General features: G+C 48.1%; 2 protein-coding genes across 6 annotated transcripts in view; one reads left to right on the forward strand and one right to left on the reverse strand.

Moving 5' to 3' along the window:
- nktr (natural killer cell triggering receptor) overlaps positions 1-25,373 on the reverse strand; it is an 82,419-nt gene extending 57,046 nt beyond the window's left edge. For 3 of the 5 annotated variants that reach the window (XM_042332502.1, XM_042332500.1, XM_042332499.1), the window contains exons 1-2: positions 25,309-25,373; positions 14,128-14,347 (exon numbers count right to left, since the gene is read on the reverse strand). The gene's annotated coding sequence lies outside the window, so the exon portion shown is untranslated. The remainder of the gene's footprint in view (positions 1-14,127; positions 14,348-25,308) is intronic. The other 2 variants (XM_042332503.1, XM_042332501.1) reach the window with 2 other exon arrangements.
- Positions 25,374-25,831: 458 nt separating this feature from the next.
- Positions 25,832-26,819, forward strand: part of sec22c (SEC22 homolog C, vesicle trafficking protein) — a 9,704-nt gene continuing 8,716 nt past the window's right edge. The window contains exon 1 of the mRNA XM_042331998.1: positions 25,832-25,874. The gene's annotated coding sequence lies outside the window, so the exon portion shown is untranslated. The remainder of the gene's footprint in view (positions 25,875-26,819) is intronic.

Below are 26,819 nucleotides of genomic sequence, written 5' to 3' on the forward strand. Positions count from 1 at the left end.
TAAGCATCGACTCAAGAGTTTGCAGAATATTAAAAACTTCAGCAATCTGTTTGGTAAGATCATCCATAAATAAAAAGTCATTACACTTCACAGTAAATCCAGTGACATGCCAGCGGGCACTGCTAGGTTGGCCATCCAGACTGAACAAACAATATGATAAGGTGCAAAATCAAATGCGAGGTTTATTATTATTCATTATTAAGATGCCGGGCAGATACCAAAGGCCTGAGGACGCTTCATTCTGGCTTGTCACGAGCAACTACGCAAATGTGGGCACCCAACAGAAGTTTGCATCCAAGTCATTTATTCTGGTTGTTGTTTTACGTGGCACACTCAGCACAAAGTCACTTCCATCACCTCAAACAACAAGACAGTTTTTTTGTTCAAAATCATCTTGTCCACAAGGACACCACCATAATAAAAAATAATAATAATAATCCTTGCATTTGACGCAGCGCCTCCTCACGTTGTTGAGACGTCTCCAAGCGCTTCACAGAATATACCGTAAAGTGGTGTGACTGTCTATTCTGTGGGCGAAACGGGGCAGCCAATTGCGCACAGCGGCGTCCCCACAAACAGTCGTGGATTGAGTCACCACATTATTATTACAAGCGGCGCAAGGAGCAAAGAGCTTGTTGCGAGGGGAGTAAAAAGGTGGCGAAAATTTCCTTTTTATGATGGCACAGTAACGACCAGTACAATCAAACACCAGAGGCTGTGACGGTAAAACTCAAAAGGGTCTCGATGGTTATTCCTTGGCATCTGCGGACAACATGTGATAGGTACTCCTAAAGCTTTACACACTGGAATGAGAAAGCGCCTTACTGGGAAATTTGAGAAGATGCTATGTGCAAATTGGCTGCCACGTTCACCTCCACTGGAGCATATCCCGTGAAGGGCTTTGAGATGTCCTACCAAAGTGAAAGGCGTTAAATCAAACGTAAGGATTATAATAATACGATTATTATTATCACTTCATGGCTGTTTGTGCGTCACTTCTGTGAGCAAATTGGTTGTCGCCTTTACTTACAAGTACAAAGACCTTGCGATTCACACTTAAATCCTGCAAAAATCTCAACAGCATGATAAAAATAATCATAATAATAATAATCCTGGCATTTGATACGGCGCCTTATCGCGTCTTCGAGACGTCCCAAAGTGCTTCACAGAATATACTGTAAAGTGAATTGACTGCATATTTGTGGGCGAAACGCGGCAGCCGATTGCGCACAGCAGCGTCCCCCACGAACAGCCGTGGAATGAAGTGACCAACCTATTATTCATTAACTAATTTATTGATTCATAAATCAATTTATTATGTATTAACGCTACATTAAATGCAAGGATTATTATTATCATTGTTAGAAAGACTTCAAGAACGTTTCAACAATTCGATTGAGGCGCTATATCAAGTGGTGACTATTCTGGGCACAGGTGATATAGTCAGTTCAGTAAAGTGAACTGCCATCAATAGTCACGTGGAGAAGGTTTAATCTGAAGGATTAAAGGACACAGGGAGAAATCCACTCCTCTTGGAATCCCATAGTCTGACACTCCAGTGCAGCGCTGGGGGTGTGCATTGTCGGAGGTGCCGTCCTTCGGATGAGAGGTAAAACCGGGCCTCCGGTCCGTTAAACAGACCGCGTCGCTATTTGAAAAGAGAATGTTGTTTCTCTCGCCCCCAAATAAAACTGTCCCCTCACTCCATGGCCGATTGTGGGCCGTCGCTGTGCGCAATTGGCTGCCGCGTTTCACCACGAGGTGTTAAGGCTCCTCCGTATCAAACGCGAGGATTGGGGTTATTATTATCTCAGTTAACATCGTACCCGAGAGGCCGACACCTAAATAATTAAGAAGAGACCATCTCCGAGATACGAGGGGGTGGGAAGGGATTTAAGATTCATAGGTGTTCCATCGAGCAAATGTGAAACATCACACTTCAGTGAGAATGCACACAATAAGATCCTGTTCGGCAACAGGACATGCAGATGACTGACTACAAGGACACGTCATTCACTGGGTTAACAATGAACACAATTTGACCGTGAGTTGAGTGGGGGGGGGGGGGGGGGAGGGAGAGAGAAAAAAAACATCAATACTTGCAACTTGCAACCCTAGGATTTCCATGAGGATTCACCGAGGTACTGCGGAACAATAGTTCCCGCTAATTCGAATACCGAAGATGGAGCATTCATTAGTCGATGAGTCGCGCTGCGTCAGGGTTTTAGCTACAAGGAGAATAATTTGTAGAGTCCTATTTCCTCTCACAATCATAGAGCAATCTATGTTTAGCTGATTTGAGTACGTGCATCGTTTGATGTGGAAGTAAAACCCTTTGGGATCTGAAGGGTCTGCGTGGAGATACCGGACGAGGACGGGCGCGAGGCACCATAATCTACCTCAGCGACGCTTCCCGCTCCAGATTCCTGTGGAGCTCTGTAGCTCAGAGCGCTCACCTCGCCGAGCGAGAGACCTGGGTTGGATTCCTGGGCGGCGCGAAGCTTTGGGCAAGTTTTCTTTGATAATTCCTTTTAAAAAAAAGTGGGCCACTCGACCCACGGCTGTTTGTGGGGACGCTGCTGCGCGCAATCGGCTGTTGCGTTTGGCCCGCAAACAGTTCAACTGACTTTACAGTCTACCCTGTGAAGCGCTTTGGGATGAAGACGCGATAAGGCGCCGTGTCAAATGCCAGGGTTATTATTCTTAAATTCCCCCGTTGGTAAAAAGAAACGCCGCAAAATAGAACCATTGAAAATTTACAGCACAGGAGGAGGCCGTTCTGTACACACACCTTTAAAGAGCAATCCATTCGGTCCCACTTACCTGCCCTTTTAACCCCATACCGCTGCGTTCAGTCCTTTTTAGATATCGATCTAGTTCGCTTTTGAAAGCTAACATGGATTATGTCTCAACTCTGCTCCCAGCAGAATCCATACAAACTTTCAATCTACGTACATTAGTGCAAAGACAGCGGACCTCTGACTGCACTGCATTTCACAATCTAATATAGCAGACGGATAATATAGCCATCGATGAGATGCCAGAAGGGAATCCACGGGATCGTGTGTGTGTGTGTCCCTCCCCACAATTCACGCCCTCAAGACAAAGTGTGAAAGGGAAAATAAACAGGAGACTTCACGCCGGGTCTTTATCGAGACCACATTCCAATCTGACTCAATGCCGGTCAGCTATTTTTATGTGATGACAATCATAAATAATAATAATAATCCTTATATTTGATATATTCGCGCCAGGACGTTCCAGTGTGCCTCACAGGATGTACTGCAAAATGCAGTGACTTGTGTGTTGTGGGTGAACACCAACAGCCATGAAGTGAATTATCAATTTTTCTCAGGGACTTGTTGGCCAGGAGAGCAGGTGAGAGAAACTCCCTTCTCTTTTCCGAGTCGTGCTATGGGATCTTTAACAGCCATTTAAAGAGGCACAGACGGGCACAGGGGGCCTTGGTTTAATAATAACAATCCTGGCATTTGATACAACGCCATATCACGTCTCCGAGACGCCTCAAAGCGCTTCACAGGACATGCTGCGTAGTGAATCGACTGTATATTTTGTGGGCGAAACCCGGCAGCCAATTGCACACAGCAGCGTCCCAGAAAGAGTGATGGAGTGAGTGACCAGATTATCATTTCATCTGAAGGACGATACCTTGGTAGTTTGCATAATCTGGTGGTTGAATGAGGGTGAGAGGGGAATGGATTGTGACTGTGGTTAAGAAAAGCCCGAGGCCAGTGAGAGAGAGTTACGACTCTACTGTATTGTCTTTCACCTGTTTCACCGGTCTCTCTGGCTCTGAAATACTGAAGCGATGCATTATGAAACTCGCCCTCTTTAAAAATTCCAGTCAATTTTGTTTTCAAAATTATTTCAAAAAAAGTGAAGCGTACAGGCACGTTATGGAGATGGGTGGGAAGACAGTCAAGACAAATGAAGGGCAGGAGAGTGCACGTGTGAGAATGCGTGTGTGTGCGTGTGTAAATAAGAGACACAGAGAGAGAGACTATAAGTGTGTGTGTGTGAGAGAGACAGAGACACGGAGAGAATAGTATTAATAACAATCCTTGCATTTGATGTAGCTAGAGCCTTATCACGTCTCTGAGACGTCTCAAAGCACTTCACAGAATACTGTAAAACTTTGTACTTTGCAGGCGAAACGCGGCAGCCAACTGCACAGTAAGTGAGAGAGAGACAGAGAGAGACGGACGGAGAGAGAGAGCACAGCGTGAGCACTCTATTCCCACTCACGCTGCACCATTAGGTTCGTCTGGCCAACGAGACCAATTAGCTGCTTTGCTGTGTTAAATAGACCGACAGAGAACGGAGCGAAAGAGAGAGAGAGAGAGAGAGAGAGAGGAAGGTATAAATGAGCTGTACGGGGCTTATAACACGTTCGGAACAAAGGAAAAACGAGAGGATCGTTCCGTCTACGCAAGCTCCACTTTGCCTCCAGGGTCAGGCGGAGTGACAGCGTGGATTGGATCGATCGTGTAATTACCGGTGGTCGGAAAAAAAGCAGGCTCCAACTGGAATATCACAGGGAGCTCAGCGACACAGATCCAAAATACATGCCCTGTTCTCAGATCAGCGTCGGGGTGGGGGAGAACATTCACCTCCCACTGAAGGAAACACAATTATTTTTTTACGTTCTGATTGGAACTCTGAACCTCCGCTACAAAGACCAACCCCGTTTACCCCCTCCCACCCCCACCACACCTCCCGAGAGACTGACAAGAGGAGATTCACTGGGGAGATGCTAAGGACGAGAGAACACTTATGATGAAAAGCTTTGGTACTTTTTTTAAAAAAAAAACACTGGGCTCCATTCACTGGGGGAAAAAAAAAGCTCTCCATTCACTGGAGCAGGCAAAGCTAAGAGAGTCCAGCAGACATAATAATAATAATAATAATAATCCTTGCAATTCATATAGCGCTTTTCACGTCTTCTAGACGTCTTAAAGCTCTTCACAGAATAGACTGTAAAGTGAATTGACTGTATAATATGTGGGCGAAACGCGGCAGCCAATCGCGCACAGCAACGTCCCCACAAACAGCCGTGGACTGAGTGACCAAATTGTTATTGCTTTTTTTTTCTTGAGGGATTATTATTAGGCTCTGTGTGGAGTAAGGAAACTTGCCCACGGTTTCGCCCTCTGCCTGGAATTGAACTCAGGTCTCTCGCTTGCAAAGCGAGTGCTCTAACCACTGAGCTACAGGACTCCACAATGTTCTACAAGACATGTTCAAAGCTTCAAAATAAATAACGATTTCTACCGGTTCAGGTCACTCAAACTCCAGATTAAGATTTCGCGCCCACGAAATACACAGTCAAGCGCCTTGAGGCGTCTCCAAGACGTGATCAGGCGCCAAGTCAAATGCAAGGATTATTTATATTTGTGCCTGGAGTTGTCCTTGGCCTCCGGGATAATCCTGGAAAGGAAAATTTGGCTTCAATGAGAGGTCTTTGTGTGAGCCAGCCAAATACGGCAAAGGACTGTTAGGTTGGATTTAGACCAGGCTGCGGTTTGAAGGTGCAGAAGTGGGAGGTGTACCCATCGTACCTGTGCTGGCTCTTTGAAAGAGCCTCCAACTAGTCCCACTCTCTCCCTATTTACTCTCATCAAAACCCCTCATGGTGTGGTACACCTCTATCAAATCTGCCCTCAACCTTCTGTGCTCTTGAGGAAGGAGAACAATCCCAGGTAGGAGGCAGTGCGGGAGGTGCCAGGGCTTGGAGACTCTTAGCCAGGGTATTTGGGGGGAGGGTGATCAAGGAGGCAAGGTCAAGGCTAGCGAGAAGAGTGTCATTGGGTCAGGAGTTTAGATGACTTGAGGGCAGGAGAGTGGCAGCGGGGGGGCGATATCCAAACAGGTTGAGACCACAACAACAGTGAACAGGATGCAGAGCTAATCTGCAGTACAGGATGTGGAGCTAAATTAGGTACTGCATACAGTTTTGGTCAATGTGACACAGGTTCGTCATCCAAGTCCTTGGGACATCACAGAGGAGAACAAGCAACTAGGAGCCGTGGGAGAATTACTCGAATCTCAACCCGGGACCCGACGGAAGGCAGATCTGATTATAGCACCTTATCCTCATCGCTGAAATGTTCCCAAGCACTTCACAGCAAGAAAGCGAAGGGAGTTAAAAGCGAGGGCGGGGTTCAAGGGTGGGAAGGAATTCAGCTCTTGTGAACACCAGTAAACAGGATCCTACGAAAGCAGGATCCTACTGCTTGCAGCTGGTGCAACTCGTGTTGCGTTGGTCAGCTCATGCTCACATCAATCTGGGCAGGCTGCCAACTCAATGCAAATTTGGAAAGCACGTCACTGACCTGAGCTATATGTTCTGAGACAAGCATCTTGATTTTTTTGGATAGTGGGAATCAGAAGAAAGATGAGGAACTCAGATCGGCAGAAAACACAGGAACAGGAGGAGCCCGTTCAGCCCCTCGAGCCTGTTCCGCCGTTCTATCAGATCACGGCTGATCTGTACGTCCGACTCCAATTTGTTTTCCCAAAAAAATTTTAATTCAAAATTTAAAAAAAAACACACAATTAAAAACTAAAAAGAACTAAATTAAAAATAAAAAATCTCACGGGAACAATGTTTAACTTCGATGCTTCGCGAAGGCACCAGTACGCATCAAGCTTTTATAGACTTCCGGAGCATGAATAACTAATGTTTTTTTGGTCAGTCTGTTTGACACAAGAGAAAACCCATCACCGTGTTTAAGAGTACCCAAACCAAACAGAGTTCCACCTATATTCTCGAGATCGTCAATAAATAAGTCAGCTTCCACGGATCCAATGTCTGAGATAAACTTATATTAGGCCTCAGTGAAATGTCCCAGAAACTCAGGTCAATAGGAATTATGAAAATAATAATGATCCTTGCTTTTGAAATAGTGCCATAATCATGTCGTGGAGACCTCTCAAAGCGCTTCACAGAATATATTGTAGAGTGAAGGGACTGTGTGTTTTCGGGGTGATATGAGGTAGCCAATTATGCACTGCAGTGTCCCACAAACAGGCTTGAAAGACCAAATTTTTTTTTGAGACGAGTGTTCTAACCATTACGCTCCGGGAAACTATGGTTTTGCACTATTCCATTCGTTATTAGCAACCACATGGTCCTCACCAGACGAGCAGTGGGAAGCTTGCCAGTCAGCTTACTCTGATTATTGAGAGCAAGTGTTGGCCAATGCAACTTGAGTTGTAACAGCTGTAAGCAATAGGATGCTGTCTTTATAGAATCCTGTTTTGTTGGTGGTTCACAAGGGCTTCATCCATCTCTGACATTGTCATGGGTTGACTTTCTCTGCAAAAGTCAGCCTGGCGCGGTGGTAATCTCTTGCCTCAGAGCCAGAAGGCTGTGGGTTCAATAGTAAGCTGCAAACTTTAGCTGGTTAAGCTGCAGCAGTATCTCAACACAACCTGTGGTGTCCAGGGTCAAGTCAACTTGCACCTTGCAAATTCGCCATGCTAAAGAGAAAAAGCAGGGGAGTGAGACTGATTGGGTGGCTCTTTGAAAGAGCAGGCACATTCGATGAGCCGAATGGCCTCGCTCTGTGCTGCAGGATTCTACGATTCTATGATACTCAAGATGAGCAGGTTGTGTCTTCATAGGGTCCTATCATCAACGGGTATGGAGTGTGAATCCTGTCCAGAATAATGGGATTGAAGTCCGGATCGAGGCTGCTTTTAGCAATGAAGGGACTACCAGAATTAGTTGAGAGATTATATAACAGTGATTAGGAATGTTGATCGATGAAAGGATAGGGGCCACAGGAGATGCATGTTGGTCAGACTTGCCAGAGACACGAAGGAATAGTTAAAACATCACCACTGAAGATCACAGGTTGAGTGATTGTCATTGAAATAACACTAATAATAACACTACGACTAATAATAATCCTCGCATTTGATATAGTGCCTTTTACGTCTTCCAGACGTCTCAAAGCGCTTCACAGGATATACTGTAAAGTGAATTCATTGGCTGTACAGCAGATGCAAGGATTATCATCATGGTGCACCAAAATTTACAGCAAGCTGCATTTGCAAACTTTCTCTCTGTTAATGAGAAGAAACGAACACAACAAAGCTAAAAAAAACGCAATCTAGAACCCTTGCCCTATTATGGACGCAAATTGTTAATTTTAACCACTATTTATTTTATAAGTTGAGACGCCCTTGGCCAGAGTCACTGAGGTTCGGGTTCTAAATCATTTTATCCCATTATTTTCAGAATGCAAAAGGTTCCTCACAACGGAGCTGCACTAACGACGGCTATTATACAACTGAGCCCTTGATTATTTAATCTAAGTAGTTTTCTTTTAGCGCTTCTGTCCTTTACCTAACAATTCACGGCAACAAGCAAGGTGAACGCCACCTTAACCCAACCCAATGGAAACCACAGTCCTTTTAGACAACCTGCAAAAGATCACTCTCCTTACCAAAAAAACAGCTCAATTGACAAGAAGGAGCTCGAGGGGAGGAAAAAAACACAAAACTGACATAAGTAGGACAAGGTGGGAAGTGTTTAAAAATCAAAGGGAGGGAAACAAGAACATCTGAAAACACACACAGGAAACGAACTGGACCAAGCCCGCTCTTCGGAAGCTTTAAAAAGGAGTCGGAAGGTTACGATCGAACTAGAAAGCACGGTTTTCACGCTGAGCCATCAGAAATAAATGTCAATTCGTCCCACGGAGAGCCTGGGCTGCTTTAGTCACCCAGGCAATGCCAAGCTGCAGGGCAGGCAGGCCCTGCTTACCCGATTCACAAGGTTATTACAACAACCACTTGCATTTATATAGCGCCCTTCACTTGAGTGCTTATTATTAGGCAAAGGTTGGTAAGAGCCAACGCTTGGGGAACCCTACAGTCCCAGCTGATTGAACTCTATAGTTTGCCACTTCAAGCCCTGTTTGGCAAGCTGACTGCTCGTCCAGCGAGGACCAACCTACCTGTTAAGGCTTCAGCATGCTGAGTTAATGGGAGCAGTGTGGAAAGAATTCCTGCTCAGCACCTCCAACAACCCAGCACTGCATTGGAGAGTCAGCCTGGACTCCAGTTCAAAGTCCTGACGTGGGACTCGAACCCACAGCTTTCCGACTCGGAGGCGAGAGTGCAACCGACTGAGCCAGGCCGACACTTATTAAATATTGTAGAGAGAAAAAAAAAACCCACGGAAACGGGATCAACAATCGATCATCTCCTATAAAACTGCAGCAGACGCTCGTGTTACTGAACGAGCTCGCGCTGTTCACGGTAGGCACGGTTCTGGTGGTGCAACAGAGGTGAAGCAATGCAAGGTGATCGTGGCTGTCAAGATAGTAATAATAATCCTGGCATTTGACACCGCGCCTTATCACCTCGTCTCAAGACGTCTCAAAGCGCTTCACAGGATACACAGTAAAGTGAACTGACTGTGTATTTTGTGGGTGAAACGCGGCAGCCGATTGCGCACAGCAGCGTCCCCCACAAACAGCCGCGGATTGAAGTGACCAAATTATTCTTTGTTTTCGAAAGTGATTATTACCCTCAGAAAGCGATCCGCCGATTGACTAACAACTGGGTTCCTACTGACTGGTAGGTAAGCAGAGGCTTGAAACTTGCCTGAGGTTTCGCCCCCGCCCGGGGAATTGAACCCGAGCCCTCTCGCTTGCGAGGCGAGGGCTCCAACCACTACTCTACGGGACTCCGTGGAGGTTACAACTCGAGGAGAAAAACGTCCAAAAAAAAAAAAAAAAAAAAGATCGGCTCTCCCTTTTGGAAAGGCCGCAACAATGGATTCGGACAAGTCAGTTCGCAGAGACTGAGATCCAGCTTTGCGAAGGCTTAAGAAGGGTTACAGGACATTGTTTTAACAGCCAAGGTTTTTTTTAAATCAATTACAATTAGCAGCTTAGATTTACAGAGTATCAAGCTGAGATACGGCAGCTCGGGAATGCTTCAAACTGATTGAGGATGTCACGTGCGATGCGCAGAACATCGGGTTACAGTGCTGAATAAAACAGTGAGGGCAAGCACGGTCCTGGCCCTGTGACACTGTCAGCTCGTTTATGACTTGGGTCACGCTCTGGATTTGCAGTATAGTCAATCCCAAACTCCGCCATCCGCATACTCACGCGCACTGAACTCCTCACCCCCGTCACCCCAGTGCCAGCCAGGCTCCACTGGCTCCCCATCACCGAAAGGATCGGTTTCAAGGCCCTCGCACTCGCCTTCAAATCCCTGGTACCTCCCTACCTGTCTCTCCGACCTGCTCACTTCCCCCCAACCCGCTACCCGCCGCCTCCACTCGGCTGGCTCCGGCCTCCTGCTTCTCCTCGTGCCCTCCTTTCCATCATTGATGGCCACACTCACTTCCCCCCAACCCGCCGCCTCCACTCGGCTGGCTCCCGCCTCCTGCTTCTCCTCGTGCCCTCCTTTCCATCATTGATGGCCACACTCACTTCCCCCCAACCCGCTGCCTCCACTCGGCTGGCTCCCGCCTCCTGCTTCTCCTCGTGCCCTCCTTTCCATCATTGATGGCCACACTCACTTCCCCCCAACCCGCTACCCGCTGCCTCCACTCGGTTGGCTCCGGCCTCCTGCTTCTCCTCGTGCCCTCCTTTCCATCATTGATGGCCACAGTTTCAGCCACTGCCCTTCGAAACTCTGGAACTCTCTCCCTCAATCCCTCCACCTCGCGCCCCACGAATGCTCATCTTCATGTTGAGTCTGAAGACCTTCGTTCTGGGGACACTGTCCTGCGTGAGGGGCAAGGTTTTGTTGTTGTTGTTGTCGTTGAAGTGAACGGCTACCTTAAGGCATTCTAGCCAGTAGTGACCTGGTGACTTGGGAGCACACTGAGTGGCATTCTTGCCTGCGGGTGAAAAGGTTGTTGGTTCAAGCTCCGGGTCAGGGTTTGGAACTGAGACTCGGCTAAAACTCAAAGCACTGCCGAAGAGGCGCTGCGCTGTGAGAGCTGCTGTTTCTCCAGATCTGGTTCATAAATTGAGATCCCATCCGTTGAACATTAATGATCCCATATTTCTGTGGGAAATGAGGGAAGAATAAGCAGAACATCTCTGAAATTGGCCATTCAATTTATGGCTGTTTGTGGGGCACTGCACTTTACGGAAAAAATAGTCTCAAGTGCTTATGTAATAAGGCACCACGTCAAATGCAAGATTATTAAAAAGAACGTCCACCTCATTGAATGGTTATGGGACCTTGCTGTACCACTGGCTTTTCCATGTGTAGGTGGGACGCATGGAATTGTCAGTTTGGTTTGGAGACTACCCTCGACACAAGATGCTTTGATGTTACAAGACACCATAAAAATTCCTCGCATGGCGAGAAGTGGAGATCATCAGGATGAACACGAGTATTAAATACCTCCTCCGAGGATCGGCGCGTGGCTCAAGAGAAGGCGAAATCCACACAGCTTTACTTCACGTCAGCAAAACGCCACTGCTTATCAAAGCCAGCCGCACTCTCAAACACAACCCAGATTATTTTTTCTTGCAAAAAAAACCGTGATAGCCACAGAATCATTGAATTATATACACAGCACGGAAGGAGGCCATTCGTCCCATCGGGTCTGTGCCGGCTATTTTAAAAGAGCCATCCAAATCAATCCCACTCCCCTGCTCTCTCTCCCCATAGCCCTATAAATTGGTCCACCCCCAAATACCAGCAGCTTGCATTTGATACAGCGCCCTTATCATATCGTCGAGACGTCTCAAAGCGCTTCACAGGATATACTGTAAAGTTAATTGACTGTGTGGTTCGTGGACGAAACGTGCCAATTGCGCACAGCAGCGTCCCCACAAACAGATTATTAGCCCCGGAAAGCGATCGCTTTCTGTGTCATCATATCTCAATTTTTAATTGAGAGATTTTTTGTCTTCTGTGTGCGCTTCTACGGGTTAAGCACCACCTCAAGCAGCAAAATAGCTATGATAAAACGGCTGGCCCACTGTTGTCAGCTTGGCAGTCGCTGTAGCATATAGAGAGAGAACATTGCTGCCAGCTGAGAACTTTAATTGAGCTCTTCGCTTTCACAGTCCAATGTAACAGAAACCATTTGCAATACACACAGGATAGGAAAGTGAAGCAGTAATTACACGTCCAAAACTGCCAGGAGATTAATATTCAACCCCCCGGTGAGTACAACAGAGCAAAACAAAATTCGCAATTAATGAACTTGGAAGTTAAGAATCAGACAGCGCTTATTGGTTTGCTGAGTCGATGAAGAGGTTTGGGATAACAGTGATTACATTCATCCATACATGGGAGTCCTGTAGCTGAGGGGTTAGAGCACTCGCCTCACAAGCGAGAGGACCCGGGTTCGATTCCAGGCAGGTCAGGGCGAAATGTTGGGCAAGTTTCCTTACTCCACTGACCTCTCTTGCTGTCTGCTGTACCAGAACAACAGAACAGCATGACTAACGGAGGGTAACTCTTACCACAACGCGACCAGATACTTGAGCGCTAGTGAGCTAGAGTTGTAAACTGCAATCCATGGCTTCCTGAGACCGTTTAGATTTCCTCCTCATTTAAAAACAACGCAGTGGTTAGCTCGCTCGCTCGCCCGCCTCGCAAGTGAGAGGACCTGAGTTTCATCCCCGAGCAGTGCAAAATGCCTCACTCCACAGGCCTCTATTTACCTAGCAGTAAGTAAGTTGGAACCCAGATGTTAATCGAGTTGGTGGATCTCGCTTTTCGGGGGTAATAATCCCTTGTGTCACTCAACCCACGGCTGTTTGTGGGGACGCTACTGCGTGCAATTGGCTGCTACGTTTCACCCTCAAAATATATAGTCAATTCACTTTACAGTATATTCCTTAAAGCGGTTTTGAGACATCTCAACGAGGTGATAAGGTGCTATATCAAATGCAAGGATTATTATTATAACTATCAACCAGAATGGGAGCTGAGCGGCACAAATGTGAAGCATTAAAGTCTGAATTAATCTCCTATGATCACTGTGACCTTTGAAACGTATCTACTTCTTCGTGATCAAAAAGGCTCTTCCACCGAGTCCGGTGATTTAACTATGTTCTGCCACAAAATGGCTCTTTTCCGGATGAAATTGCCATCACGGAATTTTGATTCATCAGGGATTATAGCTTCAACGTCCTGTCGAAAGATTTCCCCGTTATCTTCCAGTTTGCTTTTCTCAGTCGCAAATCACTTCCCTCCCCCCACCCCCCACCCAAGAACAAATTGAAGATTAAATAAACGGCAGCGTGTGGGTTTTGAAACAAAGAGCAGTTTTCCACTGAACAGGAGCACCCACATCTATCAAATGAAACTATGTCTATACTGGCTTGGTGATAAAGTGAAACAGATTCAGCTTACAGGAAAATCAATGGTTGATGAATCAGCACAGTTCTGCACGATATCAGCTTTGCCTTCCTATACGACTGTTTGAGGCCATTAGCTGGACACACACACACACACAGCCAAGAAGAGGGTAGGTAAAGAGACAATTAGTCTTTCCCAATCCTGTACGTTTCACTGAATTCAGAATATTTATGAGATTCTGGCATATCAATAATAAATTAAGAATCAATAACAAAAAATCCTGAACCAAACCATCTCCGACGCCAGAATTTGCATTGCGATCGGGAGACCTGCTCTACACAGCTGACGGCTTCTTAACAGTGTGCAAAGATCACCAACGAGAGATGACAACAGCTTTCCCGACGCAACACAAGATCGGCAGCCCAGCACACAGCAGCTGCCACTTTCTAACCCACCTACTGCTTGACCCAGTTTCTCCGACAATTCACAGAGCAACGAGGCTGTTGTAGCAGCCACTCTCTCACAGAGAGAGGGAGAGAGAGAACAGGGACTTGAGAGGAAGAGTTTTGGTGAAAATACACAGTCAATTCACTTGAGAATGTATTCTGTGAAGCGCTTTAAGGCACATCTCAACTCTGGATAAGGCGCTATATCAAACGTACTGTTCAGAAGAGCTCTGGGACACTACCCTGCATGAAGGTTGGCGATACAAATTCAAGTTGTTGTCGTAGAACACGACCCACGAGGGTAGGATTTCAGTGCTGGAAAATAAAACCATTTCAGCATCACTCGGTCGCATCAACCTACCCCGTAGGCTCCAATCGCAGGCGAGATTCCCTTCTTGCGTCCGTTTGAAGATCAGATGTCGTTCGGGTTTCTAGAAAGCAAGATGGCTGCTTCGGTACATCTGGGTGGCAAAACTGTGGGCCGGTTGGTGCAAAGGATCCGTGCCTTTGTTACTTTTGGATCTGCGGCCAGGTCTTCAGGAGTGGGTTGACATTGCTCAACAACTCATTCACTTGGGGCCCTTGTAGTTTGCAGAGAGAGAGAGAGAAAGAGAGGAAGACAATCAGTCCCGGACTTCATGTTCCAGAGCAGACTCGGTCAAAGCCGAGTGTGCCGACTCCACACCACCAATTGTGTCAATAGCACTATTTGGCGGTTTCCCCGGGGCAGAACATCCCTCATATTCGTGAATGCAAAAATCCCAGGGAAAAGGTTAGGGAGGGAGAAGGGGAGAAAGGCGGTGGTGGGGGGGGGGGGGGGGGGGAGAGGGGAGGAAAGGGAAGACAAATAACATTAAAACCACGGTCATATTCAGCTATCGCGGAGGAGACATGTTGAGGGCACTTTATTTGGGGACATTTTGCAAAACCAGTAGATTTGGCAAAAATACTCAAGGTAAACCGCTCGCTCCCTCCCCCCCAAAAAATCATCGCCAACCAGCGGAGTGAAAGGGTCAACAACAATAATAATAATGCTTCCACTTGATATAGCGCCTTATCCCTTCGTTGAGACGTCTCAAAGCGCTTCACACCGTGTATTTGGGCGAGAATGTAAAAATGCAGACACGGGCCCCACCAAATGTGAGAGCAGCCGTGTAAAAAAAAAATGACAATTACAAAAAAATTGCCCACGTTTTCTTATAATGGTATAAATGAAATAGAGCGTTTTTAACAATTCAATCAGGGCCCAGAGTTTAGGAAGTTTGCCGTATGACTTTTCTACAACAACTACTTGCATTTCCATAGCGCCCCTGAGGCAGGATAGCGTCCCGGGGCGCTTGACAGTGGTGGAGCACAACGCCAAGGCCCGTCGGGAATAGATCCTAACCTCCCCGTGATTTATTCCTGGGAGGTAGAGCTCTCCTACCAGGAAAGCTGCGCCTTCTGGCCTCTGTTGGCTGAGATGAAGATGTTAAAGGGTCCTGATGTGAAGAGTTTGCCCCCTCCCTCCCTCCCCACCTTCAAATCCCGCCTAAAGACCTTCCTTTTTGATCGTGCTCACGGTCACCTCCCCACCTCCACCCCCGGCTCGTTGTCAGAATCCGCCACTGTGAAGCTTTTATTTAAAGGGATTATTATTACCCCCGGAAAGCAATCCGCCAATCGATTAACAACTGGCTTCCTAGTTACCGCTGGGTAAACAGAGGAGTGCGGAGTAAGGAAACTTGCTTAAGTTTGCGCCCCACTTGAGAATCAAACCAGGGACCTCTCGCTTGTGAGGCGAGTGCTCTAACACCACTACCCTACAGGACGCCACAATCTACCCAAGAAGGTACAGGAGCAGCAAATTTCTCCACCATTTGAGAGGAGCACAATTACTGTGAGTTCGAATCCCCGACTCCACCCGGTTCTCAATCTGGGCATCACCGAGCCGAGCTCGCGGCAACTCCTCACCAACATAAGGGAAAAATAAGCGACAATTCTGAAGATGACGTTTTCTGGCACGTCAGACAAAGGTTGCGTTGACAGATGCCTGGAATCTCAGCACTCGCCCTCTCAGCAGCACAGATTGAGAGTCCACGGGGAAATCGCAGGGGAATAAATCATCCTCACACGCACGCACGCAAAAACAGGTCACCAGCAGGAGCTCTTGCGTGTGATGCAACTGATGTTTGGAGTGGTAGAAACTTGGGACTTCAAAGGGTTGGTGCTTTTCAGGCCTACTTTGCAACCATCGATTCAGTCAACACAGCAAAGCAAATGTCCTTCCTACACAAGCCTAACCCGCTAACCCATTACCCCCAATGTGGGAGGTTAGGGTTAGCGATTCCCGGGAGGAGAGAAACCTTAGGCAAGTTTGCTTACTACACACACACAAGCCTCTGTTTACCCAGCAGTAAGTAGGAGCTCGGTTGTTAGTCGATTGATGGATGGCTTTCCGGGGCTAATAATCCCTCCTAAAAAGAAAAACGATGGTGACTCAATCGACGAACGTTTGTGGGACACCGCTGTGCGCAATTGGCTGCCGTCTCAGCGACATAACAAATTAATCTGAGGGATTATTACTTCCATAAAGCGATCTGCCTATCGACTAACAACCGGGTTGCTACTTACTGCTATGTAAACAGAGGCGTGTGCGTGGAGCGAGGAAACTTGCCTAAGGTTTCACAAGAAATGCAGGTCCTGATGCTTTTACTCTGAGTTGGGAATAGACGTCAGAGCTAAGTTGGAGCCTTGCTCAATAAAACTAAATGCAAAGTTAGTCTGGCAGTTCAGGGGCGGAACATGCAAGCACAGATTTGAAACCCCCCCAAAAATAAAACGTTGCAAAGTACATTTTGGAGGCACGTTTGCTGTTACAAAACCTTAACTCTGACCGCATTAGAGCTTCGAAGACTTGCCTCTTTCCGTCAAACTCAATTCCCTCCTTTGTTTAGGTTGCCTTTTCGTTATCAATGCATTAGATACCAACGCAAGGATCAATTAGACGCCAGAAACCTTTGCTGGTTAGATGCCCTTGGGAAAAAAAACTGCCTATTCTTGTAACTGCGCAGAATGCTGGTGGAGACGCACGCGGGCAGACGCCGAGTATTTCAGGCGGAGCGTTTTCGCTGTTTACAAAGCTGCAGTAGGAAGCAATACCAAGTATTTTAATTTAATAATTCATTACTTTCAAACTTACGTCATCTCTTGAAGGCCACCTGCTAATGCCTTGTGCTGGCAATGGTTTCTATGACAGTGTCCTTCTGGAAGAGATTTGTACACCGCAGAAGGAGGCCATTCGATTCGGCCCATCGTGTCTGTGCCTGCTCTTTGAAAGAGCTATCCAACTCATCCCACTCTATCCCCCCCGACCCCCGCTCTTACCCCATAGCCCTGCAATCTTTTCCTTTTCAAGTGTCTATCCAATTCCTTTTTAAAAGCTATTATCGAATCTGCTTCCAGACCGTAGCGACTCTCTGGGTTAAAAAAAATTGTCCTCGTCACCCCTCCAATTATTTTAAATCGGGGTCCTCTGGTCACTGACCCACCCGCCGGAGGCAACAGTTTCTCCCTTAGCTACCCTATCAAAGCATAGTATCACTGAAAAGCTCACGCTTCTAAACAATTACTAATAAACATCTTATGCTGCGAGTTATTCGTGTAAGACACGAGGAACACCGTTTCAATGGGTGACGAAGGTCCAACATAAATAAAACTGTCAAAACTGAAAAAAAAAATCCTGAGATAGGTCTGGAAAATTGCATGTGTTTTTGAAACGTTTCTCTGTTGAGGAAGAGGTCTGCTGGACTTGAACGAATATAGGGAGGTCTGAAGTCTAACCAGCTAAGACCACACGGCTTGCCATTGGTATCGCTGTCTGGCAAGCTTTCCCGCAGCTTGTCCAGCTAAGACCATCGTACCCTTTAGGGCTTTGGTTTGCAGGGTGAACAGGAGCTGAGGGCGGGGGGGGGGGGGGGGGGAGGAGGATTCCCTGGAATACTGCTGACCCTCCTGGCTCAGGAACCGGGACTAGAGACCGCCGCACGGGGAGGGCTGGCTCGATTACGACGTTCCATTGCCAAACACGTCACCTTGGAGCCAGTTCAGCTCCACGGAGACCCCACTTACCTCTGCACGGCACCGTTGATTGAGCAACGCTTCCTGCTCATCTCTCAAGTGCCCTGTGAGCCAACGCCCTAAAACTCGGCTTTCTCAGCATTCTTTTGACCACCTCAGTTACTTCTTAAAACATGACACGTGAACACAGCCTGATCGGATCCCCCGATCTGGGCTGGTCTTATCACATACCAGGCTCTTACCGCTCCTGAACAATAATTGCCCCTTAAAAAATGCGTCAATCAATATCTTCCTCCCTCCCCCCAAGAGGATGCTAAGTGCATAAACTCTCCTTCTGCAAGTTCTCAGCGGCTGTAACCACAGAGTCTAAAATACACCAATTAGTCGCTGCAAGTCACACACCCACTTGACCCGTAAGAGCTAACGTAAACCAAGTACTTCTTTGGAAGTCTCAGCCACTTCCTCAGCTTTGAAGCTATCTGAGATGCTGACCCACTTGAAGGACGCTATATAAATGCAAGTGGTTGTACTTGTTTCTTCCTCCACCATTTCACCCACGATCCCTCCGCCTCGCTCCCCTAACCTTTAGATCTCTCCTGAAACGCTAACTCTTTGACTGTACTTATGGGAACCTTATCCCTTGCTTGCCGTCCAATCCCGGCAGCGTTCAGCACTCCCAAGATGTTAGGCTACAGGAAAGGCGTTGCATAAATCCAGTGGCTGCTGTCGTTCTTTCCTTACAAGTGCATCTCCTTTCGACACAAATAAGTACCAAATATTTCTGAAGACTTTACTTCCTTGTTCAATGAGTCTGACTGCACCCAACAAAACCCAAGATGCAAATAGCAAATCAATTCACCCAAGGTCGGTCGGCAAACAATAATAATGATCCTTACATTTGATAGCGCGCCTTATCACATTGATGAGGCGTCTCAAAGCCCTTCACAGCACTGACTAAATTTGGTGGGCGAAATGCGGCAGCCAATTGCGCACAAACAGCCGTGGATTGAGTGACCCAACATTTTTTAGGGAGGGGTTATTTTGCCCGTGGCGTACTGCGGAGCAGGAATAGAGAATTTGTTCACACCCCAAGATTTGAGCCGGTTTGTCTTTAAGCTCGTCCCAGGCGGGCGGCCATGCAACGCTGAGATATACGGTAGCTTTACGCAGTGAACGCTCCTTGCCTTTACAGACGCTGCTGCTGTTAGGAGGAGCGGGACTTTAATGCAGGATTTTGTTTGTGCGAGTTGCTTCTGAGCTGGGCTTAGTTTATATTCACGGTTTGTCACTAACCTCAGAGGTGCCTGGACACTGAATGAATCTACATTTGAAGTCACATTGAAATGCTGGGTTAAAAGCTATTTATCCATCTGTTCCATCAAGCTGTCGGGATACAGGAATGTGCCAAGCAAGTTCTACCCAATGGTGGCATCTGCCTTTGTTTGCTCCTATAACTATACTGCACAACTTTATCTTCTCTCTCCCACCCCCCAGCCCCCCCCACACTCCACCCAGTATTTCTCACAGAGCTTATTCAGCTCCATACAGCCCAAGACATTTTGATGTTTTACTGCACGGAGGTTGCTGGGGTTATTGTAAATCGCCGTGTGCAATTGGCTGCCGCGTTTCACCCACAACACATAAGTCAACTGACTTTACAGTGTATCCTGTGAAGCGCTTTGAGACGTCTCGGAGACTTGATAAGGCGCCGTCTCAAATGCAAGGATTATTATTAAGCGCAGTGACTGTCTGCTTTGTAGGCAAAAGTGCCAGCCAAAATTGCGCCCAGCACAGTCCCACAAATAGACAGATCTGCTGCGGGTAGTACACCGAGTCAAGCTACTCACGCTGCGTGCGGGCTCGAGAGAGAGAGAGAGAGAGAGAGGAACGAAAAACCAATGAATGAAACCAAAAATAGAACGGAAAAGAGCGAGGAGAGCATTACCGAACAACTACCAGAGAGAAGATCCTCGCTGAGATGCAAGAGCAAACTCAAAAATAAAGCGAGTCCAACCACTAAAGGGGCAGAAAATAGAATCACCAACAGCGCACAAATAAAATAGAACTGCAGACCCTCGGGAACTGCACAAGGCTGCAATCTAACCCCAAACTGAATTCCACTCACGACTAAATTATTCATGGACACTCATGTAATACGTCTTGTGCCTGAAAACTACGGCACTGTCAAAAAGACTGATAATGGCTTTAAAAAGCCAATAAACTGGCAAAGGCTGCACTTGCATCCTTATAATTGTGATTCAGTACATTTCAGGCTTAAAGACGGGGTTCCTTTTGGTGGAGGGGCGGGGTGGGGGGAAAAAAGGGGTATTTTGGCTAAGGTTGCAGGCAGCCAATCCACCAATAATAATAATAATCCTTGCATTTGATATAGCACCTCATCACATCCCTGAGGCGCCTCAAAGCGCTTCACAGAACAAATTTGAGGGATGCGGAGAAGGCTTGAGGGAGACAAGAGACATTCCCACCAAGAGGAACTGCGAACAAAACGCTGAATAACTGCAGGTGCTGGAAATCTGAAACAAAAAGCAGATGTCGCTGGGAAAAACACTCAGCAGGTCAGGTCAGGCAGCATCTAGGGAGAAAGGAAAGCGAGTCAACGTTTCAGGTCCAAGACCTTTCGTCAGAACTGGAACTAGGAATCTGGTTCAGAGAGTGAAGGCGAGACGCTGAACACACATTAAAGTTTGGCGTCTAATCTGACGCAAATTGGAGTTGACGTCCAAATCAGCCATGAGCTGTTAGAATGGCAGAACAGGCTCGAGGGGCTGAATGGCCTCCTCCTGTGTTGCTCCGGACGAGAGCCTCTGCTGGCCTGTCGCAACAGACATGGGAACAAGCAGTTGCCGGCACCACATATCATACAAAAGTAGGCCGAGTGCGTCAAAAAAAGAGCAGTGGACATTGCAAAAGGTAACCCAAAGCCAACAGTGGACGAGACCTGAAGCAAAAGCACTCGAGGCCATCGACTTATCTGCTTATTTGCGCAAGAACTGGGGTGAACTGGAATAAAACTGCACAGAAACAGGCCATTGCTTGATGGAAAGTACTTTCCAAGCACAAGGGTATTGGGGAGCCACGGAATCGAATCCTACTACTCCCCAATACCCTTGTGCTTGGGAAGTACTTTGCAATTTATACAGCGGAGAACTGTACAGCTGATTCAGATAGTAATGACCGCTGCACCCCAAGGATGATAGTAAGGAACTTAATAACCCTTGGATTTGATATAATAATAATAATAATCCTGGCATTTGATACGGCGCCTTATCACGTCTTCGAGACGTCCCAAAGTGCTTCACAGGATACACTGTAAAGTGAATTGACCCTATATTTGTGGGCGAAACGCGGCAGCCAGTGTCCCGCAAACAGTCGTGGATTGAGTGACCAAATTATTATTAGCGATAGATAGGACAGGACTGAAACTGCTCCACAGATAATTGCTGTCAGCGACTGTGCTGGTGGACACGTTTGCTCCATTCCGACTGCGAGACTGAAAAAGAAATCTTCAGGCCTTCCATTTGAAGTCTACTCCCTCTAGTTCTGCCCAGTAGCTAAACAAAAATGTTTAACTTATCTACACCGCTCACTATGTTGGAAGAGCTGAGTTACTATTCCACGAGTCAGGACACTCCTGTAAGCAATGAAGATGGATCCATACGCACAACAACAACAACAACAAATTACACTTGTATAGCGCCCTTCACGTCAGAAAGGCATCACAAGCTGCTCAGTTGCACAACAAGGCATTATTTTATCGAAACGGCTCCTCCTATGATGACCAAGTTATACTGTAGGCCAGACCCACATAACGAAACAGGATGCCCACATTGTTTTGATTTAGGTTGTTCCAAATTATCCAAACCGCCGCTCGTCTACTTTCCACTGGCCATTGGTGAGTCAGTAACCAGAGAGGGCATCAATTTAAGATAGTCAGTAAACAAGCAAACCGGGGAGGTCAGGAGGGAAAAAAAAGTTTCCACGCACAGTGCAGTTCGGATATGGAATGCTCTGCCAGCAGTGGTGGTTGAGGAAGAATCCATATTGGCCTTCAATTGGGAACTGATTAAAGAGAGTCAGCTACAGGGGTGTGGGGAAGGCGGGTGAATGGGACTGAAAGATTGCTCTTGAGGGGGTGGCTTTAGCAATGTACCATACATTTCTATGGCTATCTACCCTCACAAGGCTCATCTGGCTCTCACATCGTGTGCTCTTTTCTCCGCTCTCCTTTCCTCCTCCCCGCTCGGTCATTCCCATCGTCCCTCTGACAATAATAATAATCCTTGCATTTGATATCGCACCTTATCAATGTCTCAGAGCGCTTCACAGAATATACTGTGAATGAATTGACCTGTGTATTTTGTGGGCGAAACGTGGCAGCCAATTGCACACAGCAGCGTCCCCACAAAGAGTGAAGTTGCTTCAAGATGTTCATCCTACGTGAAAGGTGGTTTTACTGATTCTTAGAATTACATACAATGATACAGGATGACCCAACTGGTGTTTATATTCCACACACCTCCCACACCTACTCATTGCCTCTCCTCTACCTCTCCCTTCCCCTGTGGAAGCAACAAATGAAGCACCCGGAACCATCACTGGATTTCACCTCAGTTTGAACACAAACATAATTATTTCAATGCCACATAACAATTAAGTTGGGAGACTTTGCTTAGAACACATTTTTTTCCCTCGTACGTACGGGGAACTATACAAATGAATTTTGTGCCAAGGGCCAGACAATGATAAAGTGGTTTATGTATCTCGGGGAAGTCTGTTTGGAGCCCGGCTTTAACCCGGCTCCATCACACTGAGCCTGAAAATGCTTTCGGTGATGTAACCAGCACTCAATGTTCAAAGAAAGACATCCTCTCACACAACAGATACATACATCACAGTAATATTGTTAAAAGGAAAGCTAAAAGGTGAAATCAACTTTCAGGGCATTTTACCAATCCCCAAACTCCCCAACGCAACATCTGATTAATCTGCTGGAGCACTTAAATACGTTCGCTTAACAATCATGAATAAAATCAGGAAGTATTTGAGCAATCACACATACGTAATGCAAATTTACATTGATGCAGCATCTTTCACACTGGGAGGACATCCTAAAGAGCTTGACAGTCTCTGCTTGGCTCCCGAGCTGGGGTGGGGGGGCGGGGGGCGGGGGGTAGGGGAAGCGAAAGATGATCGAATGCACAACCAAAGAGGAAAGTCTTGAGACCGTTCTTGAAAGTGGCTCGGGAGGGAGGGGGCTTGTCTGGGGGATGGAGTCCTGAGGATGGAGCTCCGGAGATTAGCTGAAAGCCCAATTTGTATTGCGCCTTTCACGTCGGGCGGACGTCCCAAAGTACACAGTCAGTCCACGTTAGTCTATCCTGTGAAGCGCTTTGAGATGTCGCAACAACGTGATACGGCTCTATATCAAATGCGTGGAATATTATCAAAAAATCCTTTTTTGCTATGCTTCTCTCCCTGCTTTGAGAAAGCGTTCAAAAAACCTCTCTCTCTTTGACCAACAACCATGAACTCCCTTCCTCCCCTCACTGCTTGCTGGTCCTCATCGTGATAGCAAAGTGCCCCCCCACCTTCCTTTCTTCCCACTGTCTTCGAGACGTTCATCCCACTTGCAAATCGTTGAGTTCCTCAGTTTATCTAATTCCCTGTTAAATGGGCTCTCCGGCAATGCCTCTCGCATCCTAATAACTTAAGACAAGCGTACTAGAAATTATTTGCGTTATTCTAGAAATATTTCCCATCAAAGTATTTCCTATCAGCCATCATAGGCAAGGAAATCAATCAATCAACCAATCAATCAATCAATCAACGACTGTTTGTGGGGACGCTGCTGTGCACAATTGGCTGCTGCCTTTCGCCCACAAAATACACAGTCACTCCACTTTGTACAGTGTATCCTGTGAAGCACTTTGAGACCTCTCGAAGACATGATAAGGCGCCTGTATCAAATCCAAGGGTTATTATTGGTTCTAATGGTGAGCGGCAGTTTCACAGGAGCACTGTCCACGTTTTGCTCTTTCCCTCAGGTGCAAGAATGCGTTGGGGCTGCAACAGGAATTTTCCACGTGGAGACTTTGAAGCCGGTGCACAGCGACACTCCCCTGGTGGGCAGCAGAGTGCTGCAGCACAAAGACATCTTACTGAAGAATCCGTGGCCTCAGTTACAAGTTGGTCAATTTACGCAGATCCGGGATGAAGGCAGAACTACAGGCGTGAAGAATTGCCATCCTTTCCAAACCTACCGTGCGGTCGCACGCAATGCCACGTATCCTACTGCACCGCGTACTTCATAGTTTATTTATTTATCTGCTGTTCAATCCAACGACAGCAAGAAATTATATTACGCCTCTCACGTCGAGGGGACGTCCCAAGGCGCTGGACAATCAGGGATCCAGTCCCGATCTGGGGCTGGGATCAGGGCCGGTGGAGGGAGGGGAAGGTAGGGAGTAGGGAGGGTGGCTGAAGTTGTGGGGGATTGGCCGCCGCGTTTCACCCACAAAATATACAGTCAATTCACTTTACAGTGTGTTCTGTGAAGCGCTTTGGGACGTCCTCCCGACGTGAAAAGCCCTATAGCAAATGCGAGGATTATTATTATTATTTTACAATATATTTTACGAAGGGCTTCGAGACGTCTCAACGACGTGATAAGGCGCTACATCAAACGCAAGGATTATTATTATTATTATTATTATTATTATTATCATCATCCAATCTTGCTCACGTCACAAGCTAATGGAACCGCAGCATCCCGTGACAAGTTAAAATAACAAGGAGGAGACGAAAAGAAGGGACAAAAAGAAGGGAAAAATAACTGCGTCGCAAGCCGGCAATCTAACTAAGGTTGACAAACCCAAGAAAGCACACCCGAAGCTTCAAAAATTCATCATAAATTTGGCAAGCGACAACTTGTTTTCACGATTCAAGAAAGACAACAAAATGACATCTGTGAAGCGCCTCTCGGGTCGGGAGGACGTCCCCGACGGCGCTGAACAGTCGGGGAAATCAGGCAAAATTCAAAGCAGAACAAAAAAAAAATGAAGGAAACACAAGACTCCAAACTCCCCCGCCCTCCTCCTCCTCCTCCGCCCTCCTCCTCCTCCTCCTCCTCCGCCGCCGCCCTCCACTCCGATGCCTCCAGAAACATTCAAAAATAACACTCATCCGTCGCGACAGAGAATGATCGCAATCCGAAGGACGAAACCGAAACCACAACATTGAAAAATCCTCTCTCTCTCTCTCTCTCTCTCGGCCACAAACAAACACACGAAAACTTCACAATCAATGGAAAGCAAAGCTCGCACCAGGAACCACCGAACTTGCAGACGATTACGCTCTCTGTCGCCCGACAGTCGTCGTCTGGGTGTAAAGGAATTCCGATAGTCTATTTAACGCGGAACCCCTTCCCCGCCCCCCCCCCACCGCACCGCACCGCTCCACCCACCCAAAAATATCCCAAACTGTTCAGCTGAACTCCGTTGAAATCTCCGCTGAAGACGAGGAGAATTTCACGTCGAAACGACGCCACTTTTTAAACTGGATTTTAAATCCAGGGGGGGGGATGGGGGGGGTTGGTGGGGGTGGGGAGGGGGGGGATGGGGGGGGGTTGGTGGGGGTCTCCAAAGAAAATGCAGAGCACAAACATTAAAAGCAAATGTAATTATTAACTGAATTAAAAGTAAAAATAAAAGTGAAGTCGAATAAAAAGCTACAAAACACAATGACAGACAACAACACAGCGACAGCCCCCGGGGGGGGGGGGGGGGACAGGGGGGGACAGGGGGTCCCGGGCCGGGGGGAGATACACAGAGGGTACACCGAGGTTTGCGGACGAAGACAACGCAGGGGGAGGTGGTGGGGGAATAGTGGGGGCCAAGTCCGTCGGGTTGGACCTGACCTGCGAGCCCGGCGCATGCGCCGACAGCCCCTCCCCCCCCCTCCCACACCCACACCCACCCACAATGCCTCAGGGGCAACGGTGACAACAGCTGAGAAACAGCAGCTCAGACTGTGAGGATCATGGGCTGAACTTAGCCCCTCCCCCTCTCCCCCCCCCACCCCCTGCACTGTCTCCCCCTCCCCCACACCGTCTCCCTCACCCCCATACCCTCTCTCTCCCCCCCACCCCCTACACCGTCTCCCCTCCCCCCCCCCCACCCCCACACCGTCTCCCTCACCCCCACCCCCCATACCCTCTCTCTCTCCCCCCCCCACCCCCTACACCGTCTCCCTCTCCCCCCCCACCCCACACCTCTCTCTCTCTCCCCCCCCACCCCCTACACCGTCTCCCTCTCCCCCCACCCCCCGCACCGTCTCTCTCTCCCCCCCACCCCCCATACCCTCTCTCTCCCCCCCCACCCCTACACCGTCTCCCTCTCCCCCCCACCCCCCACGTCTCTCCCCCCCACCCCCATACCCTCTCCCTCTCCCCCCCCCCCACGTCTCTCTCTCCCCCCACCCCCATACCCTCTCTCTCCCCCCCCCACCCCCTACACCGTCTCCCTCTCCCCCCCCCACCCCCCACACCGTCTCCCTCTCCCACCCATACCTCTCGCTCTCCCCCCCACCCCTGCACCGTCTCCCTCTCCCCCCCCACCCCCCACCGTCTCCTCTCCCCCCCACCCCCCGCACCGTCTCCCTCTCCCCCCCCACCGTCTCCCTCTCCCACCCCCATACCCTCTCGCTCTCCCCCCACCCCTACACCGTCTCCCTCTCCCCCCCCACCCCCCACACCGTCTCCCTCTCCCACCCCATACCCTCTCGCTCTCCCCCCCACCCCCTACACCGTCTCCCTCTCCCCCCCCCACCCCCCACACCGTCTCCCTCTCCCCCCCCATACCCTCTCGCTCTCCCCCACCCACCCCCCACACCGTCTCCCTCTCCCCCCCATACCCTCTCGCTCTCCCCCCCCCACCCACCCCCTACACCGTCTCGCTCTCCCCCCCCCCATACTTT

This window comes from Callorhinchus milii, unplaced genomic scaffold, assembly GCF_018977255.1.
Source record: "Callorhinchus milii isolate IMCB2004 unplaced genomic scaffold, IMCB_Cmil_1.0 Scaffold2, whole genome shotgun sequence".
In the NCBI taxonomy this organism is placed as follows: Eukaryota; Metazoa; Chordata; class Chondrichthyes; order Chimaeriformes; family Callorhinchidae; genus Callorhinchus; species Callorhinchus milii.